Source organism: Prionailurus viverrinus, chromosome C1 (assembly GCF_022837055.1).
Source record: "Prionailurus viverrinus isolate Anna chromosome C1, UM_Priviv_1.0, whole genome shotgun sequence".
In the NCBI taxonomy this organism is placed as follows: Eukaryota; Metazoa; Chordata; class Mammalia; order Carnivora; family Felidae; genus Prionailurus; species Prionailurus viverrinus.
The window spans coordinates 180,935,505-180,952,828 of NC_062568.1; the positions used below are offsets into that span (position 1 = coordinate 180,935,505).

The window sequence follows — 17,324 nt, forward strand, 5'->3', positions numbered from 1 at the left end:
CTGGCTTGCAGACAGTTGCCTTTTTCCTGTGTTCTCACATGGCCTTTCCTTGGTGCCTGCTCATGGGGAGGGGGAGAGAGAGAGAGAGAGAGAGAGAGAGACCCATCTGGTGTCTCGTCTTGTCAGGGCACTATCCCCATCATGAAGACCCTGCCCTTGTGACCTCACCTAAACCTAATGACGGCACAAATACCCCATCTCCAAATACCATCACATTGTGAGGTTAGGGCTTCAACATATGAATTTGAGGGGGACAAACATTCAGTCCATAACAGGGTTTTCAGCATGAACAGGGCAGCTGAACTAGGTTCACCATGGAAAGCCCTTCTATATCTGATTCTGTACTTCTGGAGAAGCTGAGGCCCATGCAAACCCCTTGCAAAGGGTCAAGTATGATACAGATAACTGAAGTTGAGCAGGGTGAATTGTGGCTCACCCATGGCTCCCCTTTGCTCTGGGACTAGAAGCACAAAAAGGAGACAAACCACTATTTGCTTATACACCCTGGGAAAGTCCCCTGCCCTCTTATAGTCTTCTTCATCTGGAAAAGAGGGTGTGGTGGTCCCACCTACTCAGAAAATTATTGCGAAATGGGGATGAGTGGGGGAAATGTGTGTTAAAGCTCAGCGCAGAGCCTGACATATGATAAGCACTCAGTGGATGGGAGCTGTCATTTCTGCTGACTAATAATAATTATAACAAGTGCCTGCTGTGGGGTTTCCACCCAGTCAGGGAACATTCAGGAACACGGCTGAGGTGATTAAGGTGTGGCATCTCTCCACCTCACAGGATGTTTCATTCTCACAGGGTCCCCTCTTGGGGTAAGAGTTAGGGAAGGCTTCCTTGTGGAAGGGACATTCTGAGTTGAAACATGAAGGAAGCTTGAAGAAGTCTAGAGGGAAGGGGCAAGGTTGTTGTAAACTAAAGGTTGAGAAAAAAGAGGCTGTTGGGCTAATTGGAGAAAGAAAACAGTTCATGTGACCCCACAAATATATTCACCCACTTCATCATTCACCACCTCCCACAGCCCCACCTTGGATCCTGCCAACAACCATAATGGCTCCAGCTCAAAAATCACAACTTGAACATCCAACTGACTACAGCCTCCACTCTTTCACCACATGTACCACCTTAGTCGCCTCCAACTGTCCATCACACTGGCTTCTCCAGCCACTGACCCTCTAACTTCTTCTAGTCCATCAACCCTCTTCTTTCTCTCATGTCTTTCCCCCCACCCCCACCCCCACCCCCAGGCAACCCCTCTCTACTCTCTGTTTCTATGAGTTTAACAGGTTTTTGTTTTGTTTTTAGATCCCACATATAATGTGATATTGTCAGTATTTGCCTTTCTCTGACTTGCTTCATTAGCATAACGCCCTCGCAGTTCATCCATGTTGTCACAAATGGCAGGATTTCCTTCTTTTTCACTATTGAATAATATTGCATTGTATACATACCAAATCTTTATCCATTCATCAATAGATGGACACCTAGGTTGTTTCCATATCTTGGCTATTGTGAATAATGCTGCATTGAACACAGGAGTGTGCATACCTTTTTAAGATCCTGTTTTCATTTCCTTTGGCTATATACCCAGAGTGGGATTGCTGAGTCATGTGATAGTCCTATTTTTAATTTTTTGAGGAACATCCATACTGTTTTCCATAGTGGTTACACCAATCTACATTTCCCACCAACAATGATACATGTTCCCTTTTCTCCACATCCTCACTAACACTTGCTATATCTTGTCTTTTGGATGATGGCCATTCTACCAGGTGTGGGTCATGTCTTCCTTTACTGCAGCTCAGAGTGAAGGTTCAACTTTTCAATGGTAGTCTTGCCAATGCCATGAATTCTCTTGCCACCCCCCCACCTTGGTTTTTTTTTTTTTTTTCATAGACTGATTGGGCAAACCTCTCCCCATTTGCTTCCTGTGGCTTGCTGTGCCTGGCAGCCAAACACTGCTAAGAGCTACATGCCATGGGGCAGAGGACTTTCCCAAGACTCTGGAACCCTCACCTCAAAAGGGCCTTGGACACTGACCAGCAATCATCCACCCTCCAATGGCCTTGTCACACCTTCACCACAGTCCTCAAGCCAGCTTCTTCTGCCTTCATTCTCAGTGGTGATTCTATCTTCTACTTAACAGAGAAAGAAAACCCCATCCCTTATATTCTACCCACCCCACACACACACCTCTATACCCATCCTTTTCTTTTTTTCTTCTATTTCAACATGGAAGCTGATTTTCTCATCAAAGGTCAATTTTTCCTCCTGGGTTTTGATGCCCTCCCTTCACTCTTTCCCAGAAGCCTTGTATTTCTTATTATCCCTCCTTTCTCTTGGATTTTCGACCTCTACTGCAAGGCCTGTGAGGTCTGACTTCCCCTCTCCTCTCCACCCCCACTGTACCTCATGCTCCCTCCATCCCTGGGCTCTTACCACACTGGCTTCTTTTGAGTCCCTTTAACTTCCTAGGATACCCCCATCACAGGACTTTGCACATGTTGTTTCTTCATCTGGAATGTTCTTCCCACTCATGCTGCAGACTTGGCTCAAGTACCACTTCCTCAGGGAAGCCCTCCTTGACTTCCCAAAGTTGGTCAAATTATCTTGTTACATCTTTACTTAGCACTCTATAGCTCTCTTTGTAGTGCCATGGTTGTGACTTGATTATCCGTACGTTTATCTGTTTCCCTTATAATATCGTTTCCCTCGATGAATTCCTAGGCAAGAGAGTGGGTCTTTGCCCACCATTATATCCCCAGTGCCTGACCTAGTGGACTCAGTCTCCAGCATTACTAATAATAGTAGGTGTTCAATTAACGAGCATGTAGTGAGCATCTACAGGGTGCCACGTTCTTCTGTACATTTGGTCGCATTTAATCCTCACGACGACCTGGCAAGTAGGTATTTTGCTCTTTATAGATGAGATCATCATGGCTCAGAGACGCTAAGAAACTTACCCATGGTACACGCTGGAGATGACCGAGCTTGAGCAAAAACCTGTCCGTCTGACTCCAAGCCAGAATTCTTATCAGTTTCCCCAGCTGCCGGGAAGGGGAAGGATACATTCTCATATCCACTCCCATACTCTGAGGGCCCACGCATACTAGGTGCTCCATAGCATTATCTCAGTTCATCCTCAGAATCAGCCTGTGAAGTGGGTGTTCTATCCTTTTCCAAGTGTGGTAATTGAGATACAGAAAGGTTTTGTGAACAGCCCCAAATTACTCAGCAAAACAGCAGAACTGAGCTTCAACCCAGGGTATCAGGGCTATTTTCACTGCACCAGGCACGACAGAACAGGTAAGTGAAAACACAGCCAGGGTGGAGGATCTTTAAACTCCCTTAAAGGACTGAACTAGCTTCTGGGCCTTTTCTTTGGCCCACACTTGACAACCTGAGTCATCTTGGCTTTGAGGAATACTCGTGCCTAGATCTGCTCTGTTGACCCAAGACCCTGGATCAGACAGTTTCCAGCCAAGGGGGAGGCAAGAGTAGGAATCATGCCACATCCTTGGCTCCAACTCAAGGATCCATTGTCAAGATGGGAGGTGGCAATAAACTGTCTGGTCTTAGGGTGGCTTCCTGAAGACAGCTCCTGTTAGCCATCACCCTCCTTCCAGGGCACTGGGTAGAAGCACAGGGTTAGGTGCTAGAGGCCCACAGGCCTGGGGCAGAATCTGCAAGTTTCCAGCTGCAACAGAACCAAAGAGCCCTTGAGCACTGGAGCTGCTTGCACCTGATCCTCGTTGTCTGACCTTCTGGTAGCCAGAAGAGACATATCACCTGTAGCAGCCTATGCTAAAGGTAGGGTTCCTAGGAAGGCTTCCTTTGGCTGACAGAGTGACAAAACCACCATCTAAGTGGTGGGATGGACATTCTGCCCACCTGGGCCTCCCTATGGAGGACCCACTAGTGCCACAATGGTCTCCTTCACTCATGCCTTTCTTCAAGAAATAACTGAATAGAGCAACGTTTCTCGAATTATCAACAACACATCTCAGAGCCATTTTTTCATATTTTGCACTTGGATGTCAAAGCAATGTCAAATTGCTGCAAAATGTTTCTAAATGCTTACTCAGAATTTTAGTATTTAACTCACTGTGGACTGGTAACAAGAGTGGCTGGTCTCTGTCCAAGAGCCTTCTGTGGCAGCAGGATCGGAGGACTGACTGGATCGGGTAGACAAATATTCCAGCTTCCTTGTCCTTCTGTGGGACACTTTCTGCAGTGTGTTCCACATAGTTTATCCGAGGGTCCCCTGTGGGACTGAGCCCCGGTTACCTAAGAGGCAACTTGCTCATCTTTTATTGACTTTTCTCCCTCCTCTGTCTCTTCTCCACTCCTTCACTACGCTTCCTGAGGACACCCTGTGAAATCTAGCACCTGCACCTAAATCTTGGATTCAGTGTCTGCTTTGCAGGGTACCCAAATTAGGACACTTTCAAAGTTCAGTCCCATCGTCTCCTTTTATGCACCCTTGAGTAGAGCCAACTTAAACTCTAAACTAGATGCCCTGTGCATTGGCCTTCCATGTCTTTGTTCTTGCTGTGCCTGTTACCTAGAAGCCCTGCTGGCTTTTGCATTCGTCATCTCCTATCTGTTTTTCAAGAACCAGCTCAGGTTCCATTTGTTTCATGATAAGAACAAAGAGTGGTGTTGGCTCAAGGCTTTGAACTCCCAGAGCAGTCGATCAGTTATGGTATGATCTTTGTCTCCCAGGTTCCTTGACCAAGTGGAGTCGACTGACAATCTCCCTGCCCACACCCCTCCTGTCCCCCCTGCCCCCCCACTGATGTTTGATCACTTACTCCCATGGCCACAACTAGACCTATCATGTCTCAGAACTGCGCCGGCTCAGGGATCTTAAAAGCCAGAGTCCCCAGGGTGGGGGGGGCCACAGACGAGGCTCTTGCTCTGTTGCTCCAGGGGCTTATGCTCTCTGAGGTCACCAAGACCTCCCATCTCCTCCTCCTTCAGCCGGACTTACTCTCCTAGCCCCAGTCTTTCCCCCAAACTCACCGGCTGCTTGGCCACTTCCAGCCCTGCAATTGCAATACCCAGCCCTGGGCCACTCGGCCCATCGGCCTCGTGGGATATCTCTCTACCAGCAGCCTGGGAAGTGCAAAGTAGTTAAAGGCACCCACAGGAGTTACCAGGGCTGGAATCCTGGCTCCACTACATACTCATTGTGTAACCTTGGGCAATTACCTAAGTTTTGGGTCTACAGGCTTCTCACGCATAAAAGAGAAAAATAATGAAACATGCCGCTCAGGTGGACGGTTCAATTTTCAAATGCCAAAGACATGAAAAACCCTCTATAAAAACAAAACAAAACAAAACAAAAAAAACCCCAAACCTGCTTTTGTTGACATTGCTTGTATATGTCCACTTCATTGGGTTGGTGGTAGGAATTAAATGAAACAATGCATGTAAACCGTGCATTACATGAAATAATGCATGTAAAACTTAGAACCGTGCCAGGCACAGGGTAGGCACTCCATAAATGTTGGCTGCTGGTATTATTACTGAACTAGTCTCTTGGACAGCAGTAATAAATCACGGCAAACTTGTGGCTTAAATTAATAGAAATGCATCATCTCACAGTTCTAGAGGCCCAGAAGTCTGAAATAAAAATATCAGCGGGTAGGATTCTTCTGGGCCTCTCTCCTTGCTTCAGGGGGATCCTGGAATCCTCACTGTTTCTTGGCTGTGGCTGCATTACTATGGCCCCTGCCTCTGCGTCTCAGAGCCATCATCCTCTCTTTGCGTCAGTCTCAGATCCCCCTGGCTTTCTCTTGTAAACACACCTGCCACCCTCCCTAAATCGAGGCTGATCTCATCTTGAGATTCTTAACTTAATTACATCTGCAAAGACCCTTTCTCCAAATATGTTCACCTTCAAAGGTTCCAGGGGTTAGGATTTGGACATATCCTGTGGGGGCTAGCACTTAACCCAAAAGCGATCATGACAAGAATTTCAGTGGATAGGCGGGAGCAGAGGCCTGACTGCAAAGAATGAAGAGACAAAGAGGGAAAACAAAGAGAGAGAGAAAGAAGATTTAAAAAAAAAAAAAAAAAAAAAGGACAAAAGGGAGATGAAAAAAGGTAGATAATGACTGGAGAAGCTTGGTCAGGAAGGAATGCAAAAGGACAGGGAGCTGGAGAAGTAGTAGGTAGAAGAGGAATTTTTGTTCCCCTTTGAAATTATGGTAGAAACTTGGGTCTCTTGGGGGAAAAGATGATAGAGACGAAGACCTTCAAGACGCAGGAGAGTGAAGGGAGGAGCCGTGGGGCAAAGAGCAGGCCCCAGGGCAGAGTCGCCCTCAATAAATCAGGGCCGAATGGCTGACAGCAACTCTTGGGATGGGCCAGCTGCCGACTCACAGCAGGCTATGAAGCAAGTCAGAACAGAGATGTGGTCGGAGAAGAAAAGGGTGAGCCAAGCAGCCACCAAAGACAAGAGAAAACATTACCAACTAGCCTCGGAATAGCCTGAGACTTAAAAAGCCTGAGTCAGAGATTATACATTGGACGGTTTGTAAAGCACTGTCTCTGGTTTCTCATCTGAAGCTCCAAATACGGCTCGAGGGCAAGCAGAATGATGATGCCCCTCAGGTGGGGGAGGGGAGGCCTTGGGGTTACCAAAGAACACACAGAAGCCCCAGGCAAGGGGGCAGGGAGCCCAGGGAGGTTCTGGGGGATCCTCTACCTGGGTGCAGGCAGAGACACCACAAGGCCCCACGTAGAAGCGTGCACTCTTGTACTATTCCTCACATTCCCTTTTTCACTCTCCTCCCTGGGCTTCTTTGAGATGGGTCATCCCGGGTTTCTGCCTCTTGGATCCTCTCCAGACCCTTTCCAGAGCACCTTTTCTTCCTCCGACCCTCACACGAATCAAAACCAGATTTACCTTATCCTGCAACAGGCTCCGGCCAGGTCTCCCTACCTCTCGGCTTCTCCAGTCCCTCATCCAAACCGCTACACCATGATCTTCCTCAACCACCTAGATGATTTTCTTGTTCACCTGTCGCTCACCTGTTTAAAGTTCTCTGCTGACCTCCCACCTCTGTTGGGTCGATCTGGGTTAATTTCCTCGCAGTTTTTTTTCCCATGCAGTTAGTAGAATCTCCCTCTGCGAGGTTGCTGGGAAGGTTGAATGGAAGACTGAGTGAAGTCCTTAGCACACGGTAGAGCACCCAGCCCAGCACTACACGTGGCAGCTATTATGCATATTTATATACACATCGTATAAAATTGGAGTCATGCTGTTTTATAACTTCCCCTTTTCACTTACCAGCATATCTTGAGGTTTCCTCATCTCTTTAATATTCTTCAAGAGTGTGATATTTAATTTCCCCACAGCCTTCCGTCTACGAATGCTGCACAGTCTATCTACCCAGGTCCCTGTCATTGAAAATTTAGAAGACTTCCAATTTACCCCAATTACAAATAAGGCTGGGATAAATCAGCTTTGATTTTAGGGCACATCCTGGAAGCAGAATTGCTAACTCAAAGGATTACTCTTCTAAAAGTTTTCATACGTACTGTCAAATTATCCTGCAGAATACTACAATTTACCTCCTCGGCAGAGAAAAAGGCCCTGGCTTCCCCCACATCGTACCAGCATCTGGTGTTTTCATTATTTTTATCTTGACCAATTCTATAGATAAGAAAAGCCGGAATCTCCTTTTCATTTGTACTTTGGGATTTCTGACATTTTCATAAGGTTTTTGTATTTCCTCGGTGAATTACGTTAATCATCCTTTGCCCCTGGTGTCCACAGGTCAGTTCCTCTCATTGTTACGGGTTTAGCAGGACTTGAAAGGGCCGCTGCGGATGGAAGCCCTTGGGCAGCTTCCTCCCCGCCCTTCTGAGCCTCTTCCTCCCACATTCCCACCCTCCCGAGCCTTCCTCTGCTCCCCAGGGAACCTTTGTCATTCAAAGTAGCCCTTGCTTCCCAGGGCCTTTTCCCAGGAAAGCCCACTCGCACCGCCCTCTCCACCTTTTGCTGGCCTTCCCTCTGGGAGCCTCACATTCTTGCAGCTCCCACCTCACCCCTCTCCACACCCTGCACATTCACCCCTGAAATTCCTCAAGGAGGCCCAAAGCCACAGAGGACCCAGACTGACCTAGCCCTGGAGCAAGAATCCCAGCCCTGCCCTGTTCTGGCCTGAGAGGGGGGAGGATTGAGGGGAGGTGGGGAGCAGTTCAGAGGAACAGTTGTCCCCAGAGGACAGCCTGGGAGAGCAAGGCCACAGTGTGAGGTGGGAGAAAGAGCTTATTTTTGATGTCTTTTTGATGTTTGATGTCTTTCTAGCACAGAGCTCACACCCCAGGTCAGTCACTCCAAGGCTGTCACCTCACTATCTGGCAGGGTCATAAAAAGGGGGAAATGCAACATTATGCGTAAACAGCTGGCACGGAAGTCAGGTGCACAGATCACCACAAGGCCCCAAGGATCAGGCATGGCTTCCCCAGGAGCGATCCCCAGGACCCAGTGTGCACCTGTGGCTGAACAGAGAGTGTATCAGGCAGAAGGAACAGCTTGAGCAAAGGCTAGGTGGTCCTGGCTGAGTTCACGTAAATGAAGCACCCAAGGCGTCCCTAGGGTCGGTGGTGCCGGGACTGACAGGGAAGCTTCCACATCGGCTCGAGCTGTGGCCCCCGCCCGGCTTTCCTTCAGGCCCCTCTCTGCCTTCGCCCATTCACTCCCGCTCCGAGGACAGACGGCAGTGTGGCGGTGGGGCCGGTGCCGGGCAGTGCGGGCCCGCCCTGCATGTTGAGGGGAAGCAAGCCTCGACCCGAGTGATCAGAGCCGGAGGGCGCCCCGAGGACAGTGACTAAAACCGGGAGTCAGAGGCGGCTTCCCAGAAGCAGCCTTCGAACTGGGCCTTGGGGTGCAAGGTGGTCAGATGGCGGGGGCGGGGAACAGGGCCCCTGCGTTGGGCGGGGGGGGGGGGGGGCGGAGAGGGGTCGCCCGAACCCCGATCGGGAAGCTCGGCGGCAGCCAGGAGCGGGGCGCGCTCGGGAAGGGGCAGCACTAAGGGGGCGAGGGCCGCCTCCGTCAGCCCCCGACCCGGCAGCTCCAGCGTCCCCCGCCCCCGCCCTGCCCGCTGCCCGCGCACGTAGCGCTCGTCTGCTGGCGCGCCCAGGCAGGTGACCCTGCGCCCTGTCGTCGGGCGGGGCGGCGCCTGCCCGCTACCTGCCCGGCCGCCCGCGCCTCTGGGGCCCCGCGGACCGAAAGGGGGCGGGGCAGTCTCTTGCACCCGAGGCAGGCGGCGGGGTCGGGGTGCTACGGGCCGCCAGTCTGGACCCAGACAAAGAGAGGGGCTGCCCCGGGGCCCGCAGGGACGAGGCCGGCGGCCGGGGGGGGGGGGGGGGTCGAGCAGGTGGTGAAATGTACAGTCCCGGGATTTGCAGGAGAGGCGCGGGCAGGGCTCCCCTGTACTCACGCGTGCCCCGACCACACCCCCACCCCGCGTGTGAGGACGAGGACTCCGCCTCGGGCCTCTAAGTGGAATTCGATGTACAAGGACATCCGGGTACACAAGTCTGCGCTCCGGAATGTCTTATCTAGGAGCCAACCTAGATGGACCGGTCTCCAAGGGGCCCTTTATGACAGATTGTCCAGTCCTGTCCGCATCAAAGGGAGGGGGAGAGGTGGCGCCGATGGAGGTCAGTGGGGAGACCAACGCCTTCTCAAGCCACCCGCAGCACCACCACTGCGGGCAATCGTGCCTACAGGCTACCCTCGTGCTTGCTCACAGTCCCGCAAACACACGGGTACCCACGTATGCGCGTGCACGTGTGTGTAGTCCCACAGACCCTTGTCCACACCTGATCTCACACATGCACGCGTCGGTTCGTGCCCCTCACCAGCCACTCAAGAGATACCCGACTGTCGAGAAGGGTTAGAGAATGAACTCCAGAATGATCCTTTGCATTATCTCTTCAATTCACCCTCCCCGCACTCGCCTCCACTCCTCCACCACTTTGTCCTCGGCGCAGGGCAATCCAGGGCCAGATACGGAGAAAGAATGGGGCCTGGCTCACAGGAGATCAAAAGCACTGAGAGGGAATGTTTTCTGGACCGGGAGCGGCCGCCCTCCCCCACCACACCCACCGGCCAAGCCTCTGAGGAGGGACCTCCCATCCCCCATCTAAACAGCTAAATGCAAAGCCTGGGGACCACCCAGGATAGATTTGTAGGCAGCGGGAGAACTGGGAACTGAAAGGCTGGGCCCCTACCGTTTGGGGGGAGGCACAGTGGTTGCCTCTGCTTTATCAGTACAGTGGTGAACAGGGCCCAGCTCTGCGATCCGCCCCCTCCAGTTCTGCCCTTCTGCTTTGGACCTGATCTGCAGATTTAGGGAGTGGGGCCCTTGTGCTCACAAATACCTCCCCCTTGCAACCTGGCCTAGAGTCCCCATGCCGTGGAGAGGGAGCTCTGGGAGCAGCAGAGAGAAGCTTCAGAGAGGTCAACTAGCCTGGTTCAATCTCCCCTAGGTCAACCAGAGAGGCAGGAGACCAGGCCCGTGCCCTGCCCCCTCCAGGCACTGAGCAACAAGTTACACAAATGCAGACTTGAAACTGTAGCCCAGGGGCACAGGCCTGGGGATTGGTGTCCAAAGAGGGAGGACAGGCTCCCCAAACAGACATATAGGTGGCTCTCAGTACCATGCGGTGACCGAATGAAAGGAATAATGGGTAGGTGAATAAGTGGATGAATAAATCAATGTCCGAGGCCATAAATTTCTTTGGGTTGAAAACCCTCAGCAGGCCTAGGGTGAGACTTTTTGTGGATTGTCACCGCTCTGACCCTGGAATGTGTCATCGCCCCAGCAGGCTACAGCTCCCCAAGGGCCTGGAAACACTTTGATTCAGTCCCTCTGCTCCTGGGTCCAAGGCCTGACATCCACAAGGTGGCCAAGCTGTGCTTTCTGAAAATCTAGAGCTGCGTGTTGATTGTCCATCTCCCCAGACTGAGAACTTTTCACATGCATCTTCAGTGTCTGGGTCAGATTCCTTTCTGTCCCCGTCCCAGTGTCACCTATAATGTAGGGCAAACTGTGCCAAAAGACAAGGACCTGAAATGGAGGCAGGCCTGACCACTTCCCAGCTGTGTGGCTTAGCAGCCATTCCTCTCTCGGAGCTTTTAGTTTCCTTAACTGTAAAATGGAGACAACAATGCCTTCATTGCTTTACTGAATGTGGGGTCTCTCGCAGCTCTACTCTGCCCTCTGAGCCCCTCCCCCTCAGCAACCTCCTCAGCACCAGGGCCCTGTGCACACTATATACCTTCTTACCCTCCCCTCCCTTTATATCTGCCTTTCTACCTGCACTAATATTCTCCAAGGCCAGGAATTGGGTCTCCCCTCCCTCTGCATGCCCTCTATTGTTCAGCATTGCCCAACACATGGGCAAGCACATGGCAATGGAAGTAAATGTTCACTGAATGGTAGTGATGAGCGACAGCATTCTGTTCACCGGACGGCTTTGGTCCTGATGACAGTATTTTAAGTCACAGAGGTTCAGGACTTGAACATATCTTATAAATGAACTGAATCCCCCATTTGGAAGATGAAGAAATCGAGGTCCAGAATGTGAAAGAGACTGCCAGAGATCACCCATGGAGTGGGTGCTTTGTCATGCTTGGACCTCAACTAAAGTCTCTGCACTCCCAGGGGAGGAGGGCTTTCTCCCTGGCCCCTCCCCAGGTTGTTCTCATCTAGACCCCACCCCCACAGGGCTCAAGCAAGCCAAGACACAGGGAAGCCCAGCCCACGGACCCTTGTCTTCCTCCTTCAGTGATCACCTTCCTCAAGACACCTGAGAGCTATGAGCTTATTGGTTTCTTGAAGGCTGAAGATGCTACGCTAAGGAAGCTGTGAACCCTTGAGTTTGTACTTCAGGTAAAAGCAGAGTGTTAGAAATAAGTCCATCGACCCAATCAAAGGAGGGACCCCAATCAAAAGAGGGACATGGAGACTCGGAGCACAGTGAAGCAAGGCCTTAATCAACCTTCTTGTAAGAGCAGATGTCTGACGAACAGGCACACTTGAGGCAGTTACAGCAGACGATTTATCTCCATCTCCGAGTATGCAAGTCCCTCCCCTGGTTCCTCATTGGCTAAGTACTACAGAGGCTACAGCCTAGCGCCCCACTCCCAACATCGCCTATGCCCATATAAGGCAAAAAGTAGTCTGATTGGAAGAAATGTATATTCCCTGAGGTGATGCAGAGAATTTCAGTCCCTCCTCCCTTTGTTCTTTGGCACACACTCCTTACAAAGCCCTTGAAAATAAGCCTGGAAACGGAGAGTGGAAGAAGAACCAGGAAGTGAAGGGTATAAGGGTTTGGGACTCCACTGTGGAGGGGCGGGGGGTGTTATACATATTTCCAGTAGGTTGTAAACCTAGTGTTAACTAGACAGCACAGCTTTTATTTGGTGTTTCTGAAAATGAATCATCTCCCTTACTATTCACAAGAGGCAGTGATGCTGTGAGTGCAGGGCAGAGCTGAAGCCTTAACTGTGGAGTTCCAGCCGAGCCCAGGGCAATGGAATCAGCGTGGCTTGGCTTGGAACCTCGGCTCTGACACTCATTAGCTGGGTGAGTGACTCGGACAAGTTACTTCATCTGTGAGCCTCAGTTTCCTCATCTGTCCAATAGAATACTAATTCCCGGTTAAGATGATTCAATAAAAACATAAACATAAGGGTCTATTCTTGTCTGACTGTTTGTATCCTTTCCTACAAATTCATACGTTGAAGCTTAACCCCCTGTATGGCTATATTTAGGGATGGGGCCTTGAAGGAATTCATTAAGGTTGAATGAGGTCATGAGGGGTCTATCCTGATCGGACAGAATTAGTGTCCTTATAAGAAAAGACACCAGAGAGATTGAGCTCACTCTCTCTCTCTCTCCCTCTCCTTCCCTTCCCCCTATGTACACGTGGAAGAAAGGCTTTGTGGGGACACAGCAAGAAGGCGGCTGTCTACAAGCCAGGAACAGGGCTCTCACCAGAGACCAACTACACTGGCACCCTAATCTCAGACTCCCAGCCTCCAGGACTGTGAGAAAATAAATGTCTGTTGTTTAAGTTACCCAGTCTGCGGTATTTTATCACGGCAGCCCAAGCTAACATAGTGTCTAATAAGTAGGAGGGCCATAACTATTCTCTCTCTTGGCTACCTCCAGTTTCCCCTCGACTCCCAGGAGGAATAAGAAAGGCTGCCACTCCATCCCCCGGCTCAGAGGCCATTGGAAAGAGGATAATGAGGTCTGTGGTGAGCTGAAAAAGGTGCCCCAAATGATATCCACATCAAATCCTTGGAACTTATGAGTGTTACCTTACTTATATGGCAAAAGACATGATTAAGCTAAAGATTTTGAGAAGACGAGCCTCTCCTGAATTGTCCAGGGGGCCCTAGAAGTCATCACAAGTGTCCTTATAAGAAAGAGTTAAAGGGACACAGAGAGGTGAAGACCTGCATTCACGGAAAGGAGAAGGAGATGTGAAGATGGGGGCAGAGCCTGAAGTGATGTGGCCACAAGCCCAGGAACATCTGCATCCACCAGAAGCTGGAAGAGGCAAGGAACAGAGTCTCCAGGGGCAGGGGAGCCCTGCTCATGACTTGCTTTCAGATTTCTGGCCTCCGGAGCCATGAACGAATGCGTTTCTACTGTTTCAAGCTCCCCAGTTTGTGGTAATTATAGGAGCAGCAGGAAACCAACATAGGTCTATTGGTTCTAGCTCCAACTCAGCCAGCCCCCTGCCTCTGTACTTCTCATCTCCTAGCCAAACCTGGACCTAGACCCCCAGGCACTCACTCACTAAGATCTAGAGCCTGATCCTGGGTAGGGTGGGACACCTAATAACCCACAACATAAGCTGGGTCCTAACTGCCACCTGCTTCTTGGCCCTGCCTGCCTCCATTAGACTGTAGTACCAGTTTCTTGCCCCATCAGACCCCAGAGGGAGTGGGAGGAGGTGGGCATGTCTGAAGGAGTCAAGTACTGGTTAGTGGGGGAGAGGGGATCTTGGGAAAATCAGGAGGCCTATACTTTCATTTTGCCTCTATATAAATTTGGGCAAGTTCGCTTTAGCTCTCCGGGCCACAGTTCTCTCACCTGTCAGATTCATGGATTGGAGTGCATGCTTTTTCTGGGACTTTTTAGTTCTGATTGTGAATGAGCAAGGAAAGGGGTGGGAGGGTTTGGGAGAGAGGATGAAGATAATGCATGTTAAGCATAAGAATGTTCAGGGGTGCCTGGGTGGCTCAGTTAGTTGGGCATCTGACTTCAGCTCGGGTCATGACCTCCCGGTTTGTGAGTTCAAGCCCCGCATCAGGTGCTGTGCTGGCAGAGCACAGCCTGCTTCAGATCCTCTGTCCCCCTTTCTCTGCCCCTCCCCACCCCCACACACATACACACTCTTTCTTTCTCTCAACAAGAAATAAACGTTTAAAAAAGCATTTAAGGGGCGCCTGGGTGGCGCAGTCGGTTAAGCGTCCGACTTCAGCCAGGTCACGATCTCGCGGTCCGTGAGTTCGAGCCCCGCGTCGGGCTCTGGGCTGATGGCTCGGAGCCTGGAGCCTGTTTCCCATTCTGTGTCTCCCTCCCTCTCTGCTCCTCCCCCGTTCATGCTCTGTCTCTCTCTGTCCCAAAAATAAATAAATGTTGAAAAAAAAATTTAAAAAAAATAAAAAAAATAAAAAATAAAAAAGCATTTAAAAAAAGAATGTTCAATTCTATAAATGGGATTTGCATTTCTTTCATGGATTGGGTGACAAGCAGTGTTAAGGTCACTCGAGGTTTAGGAGGAGGTAGGGCCTAGGGTTGGAGGTCTGTATGAGAGGTTTCATTGCATCACAGGACCCACCACATCACACTCCTTTCAAGGGATCACTCTGTTCCCAGTCCTAATGCCCAAATGGATACACTTGCACCATGGAATTTTGACCCCGTGGACAGAAACAACTGGAAGGAAGAAGGGGGACCTGACTAGAGGGCTGCCAGGCAACCAATGACATGGAGGGAAAAGTTGAGACAGACCAAACCAGATCGTCACACTTGGGAACTTGAAGTGAGGAACACTGGGAAACATGGTAGGAAAATGGAGGCAAAGGAATTATGGTAGGTTGAAGTCCAGAGATCTGAACCTGTTTAAGCCAGTGGCTAAAAAAGGAAAGGAAAGGAAAGGAGTTAATAGCAGGCAGAATGAAGTGAAGCAAAGTTGGATAGTAATTGAGTTGTGGAGTTAGTATTGAGATGTGAATGTAAAAGTCCATTTCCTACTTTTGCTGCTGGTGGTCCTCAAGGTTCCCAGTGTCAGAGGGTGAGATCAGAGACTCGAAATTAGTAAGAACTTGGTTTATTAAAAGTGTACTGCTGGAAAGCGAGAGCAGCATGCTCACCAACCGGGAATTGAGGATTATCACATCAGTTTATGAACACATCAAAATTATAGACTTCTAAGCTACTAACACTGAGTTTAGCAAGGTCACAGGATACAAAGCCAATGTTCTCAATTCAATCAAATTTCTATATACTAGCAATAAGCCACTGGAAACTGAAAGTTTTAAAATGTCTTTTATGGGTGCCTGGGTGGCTCAGTAGGTTAAGTGTCCAACTCTTGGTTTCAGCTCAGGTCACGATCTCACAGTTTCTTGAGTTCGAGCCCTGCGTCAGGCACTGTGCTGACAGCATGGATCCTGCTTGGGATTCTCTCTCTCCCTCTCTCTGCTCCTCCCCAACTCACACTGTCTCTGTCTCTCTCAAAATAAATAATTAAACTTAAAAAATTAAAATAAAACATCTTTTAAAATTGCATCAAGGGATGCCTGGGTGGTTCAGTCGGTAGAGTGACTCTTGATCTCGAGGTTGTGAAATCAAGCCCCACACTGGGTATAGAGACACTTAAAAATAAAATCTTAGGGGCTCCTGGGCGGCTCAGTTGATTAAGCACCTAACTTTGGCTCAGGTCATGATCTCACAGTTTGTGAGTTTGAGCCCTGCTGTCAGTGCAGAGCCTGTTTTGTATCCTCTGTCTTTCTCTCTCTGCCCCTCCCCTGCTTGTGCTCTGTCTGTCCGTCTCTCTCTCTCTGTGTCTCTCAAAAATAAATAAATATTTAAAAAATTAAAATAAATAAAATCTTAAAAATACATAAAACTAAAAAATAAAATTGCATCAAAAAATCAAATAGTGATACATTTAACAGAATAAATGCAAGATGTATGTATTAGTTATCTACTGCTGTGTAACAAATTATCCCAAACTTAGTAGCTTAAAACAGGAAACATTTGCTACTGCAGTTTCCATGGATCAGGAATTCAAGAGCAGTTTACCTGCATGGCTCTGGCTCAGTGTCTCTCGTAGGTTGCAACCCAGATGTTGGCCAGAGCTGTGGTCATCTGAAGGCCTGATGTGGCTGTTAGCAGGAAACCTCTGTTGCTCATCACATGGAACTCTCCTTAGGGCTGCTTACAACATACCAGCTGGCTCCTCCCAGTGTGAATGATCTAAGAGAGAAAGGGCAATCCAATTGGAACGCCACAGTGTTTTTTTATGACCTAGTCTCCAGAGCCCCACACTGTCACTTCTGCCTTATTGTATCATTTGAACAAGTCAAGCCATCACATCTAGCCCTTACTCAAGGGGAGAAACGTCTCCAATTTTGAAACGGAGGTATATCAAATAATTTCTGAACATATTTTCAATTTTAATTTTTTATTTTTTTAAGTTTATTTATTTATTTTGAAAGAGAGTCTGCAAGAGTACAGGAGAGGGTCAGAGAGAGAGAGAATCCCAAGTAGGCTTCGCACTGTCAATGCAGAGCCCAATGCAGGGCTCAAACCGATGAACCGTGAGATCATGACCAGAGCTGAAGTCAAGAGTCGGACACTTAACTGACTGAGTCCCCCAGGCGCCCCTGAGCATATTTTTAAAACCACCGCAACCAGTACATTGAAAACAACAAAACGCTGTGAATAAAACTTGGCAAAGATAAAGTATGTTTGTAGATGAGAATACCTGTATTGTATTGTATAGATCTTAGACTGATCTATAGATTCAATACAATCTCAATCAAAACACCAGCAAGATGTTTTTGTAGAAATTAACAAGTTGATTCCAAAGTTACAAAAATGTGAAGGTCTTAAGACAACCAAAACAATTTTGTAAAGTAAGAACAAAGTTTCAGTATTATACTACCTGATTTCAAGACTTAATATAGAGCTACAGTAATCAAGACAGTGCAGTATTGATGTAAGGATAGACATAAAAATCAGTGGAATAAACAGAGTCCAGAA

At 49.2% G+C, this 17,324-nt stretch overlaps 1 long non-coding RNA gene across 1 annotated transcript in view; it reads right to left on the bottom strand.

Moving 5' to 3' along the window:
- The window catches only part of LOC125173843 (uncharacterized), a 58,270-nt gene extending 41,788 nt beyond the window's left edge, over positions 1-16,482 (bottom strand). Inside the window, exon 1 of the long non-coding RNA XR_007155166.1 lies at positions 16,362-16,482. This is a non-coding gene — a long non-coding RNA (uncharacterized LOC125173843). The remainder of the gene's footprint in view (positions 1-16,361) is intronic.
- Between the last annotated feature and the right edge of the window lie 842 nt (positions 16,483-17,324).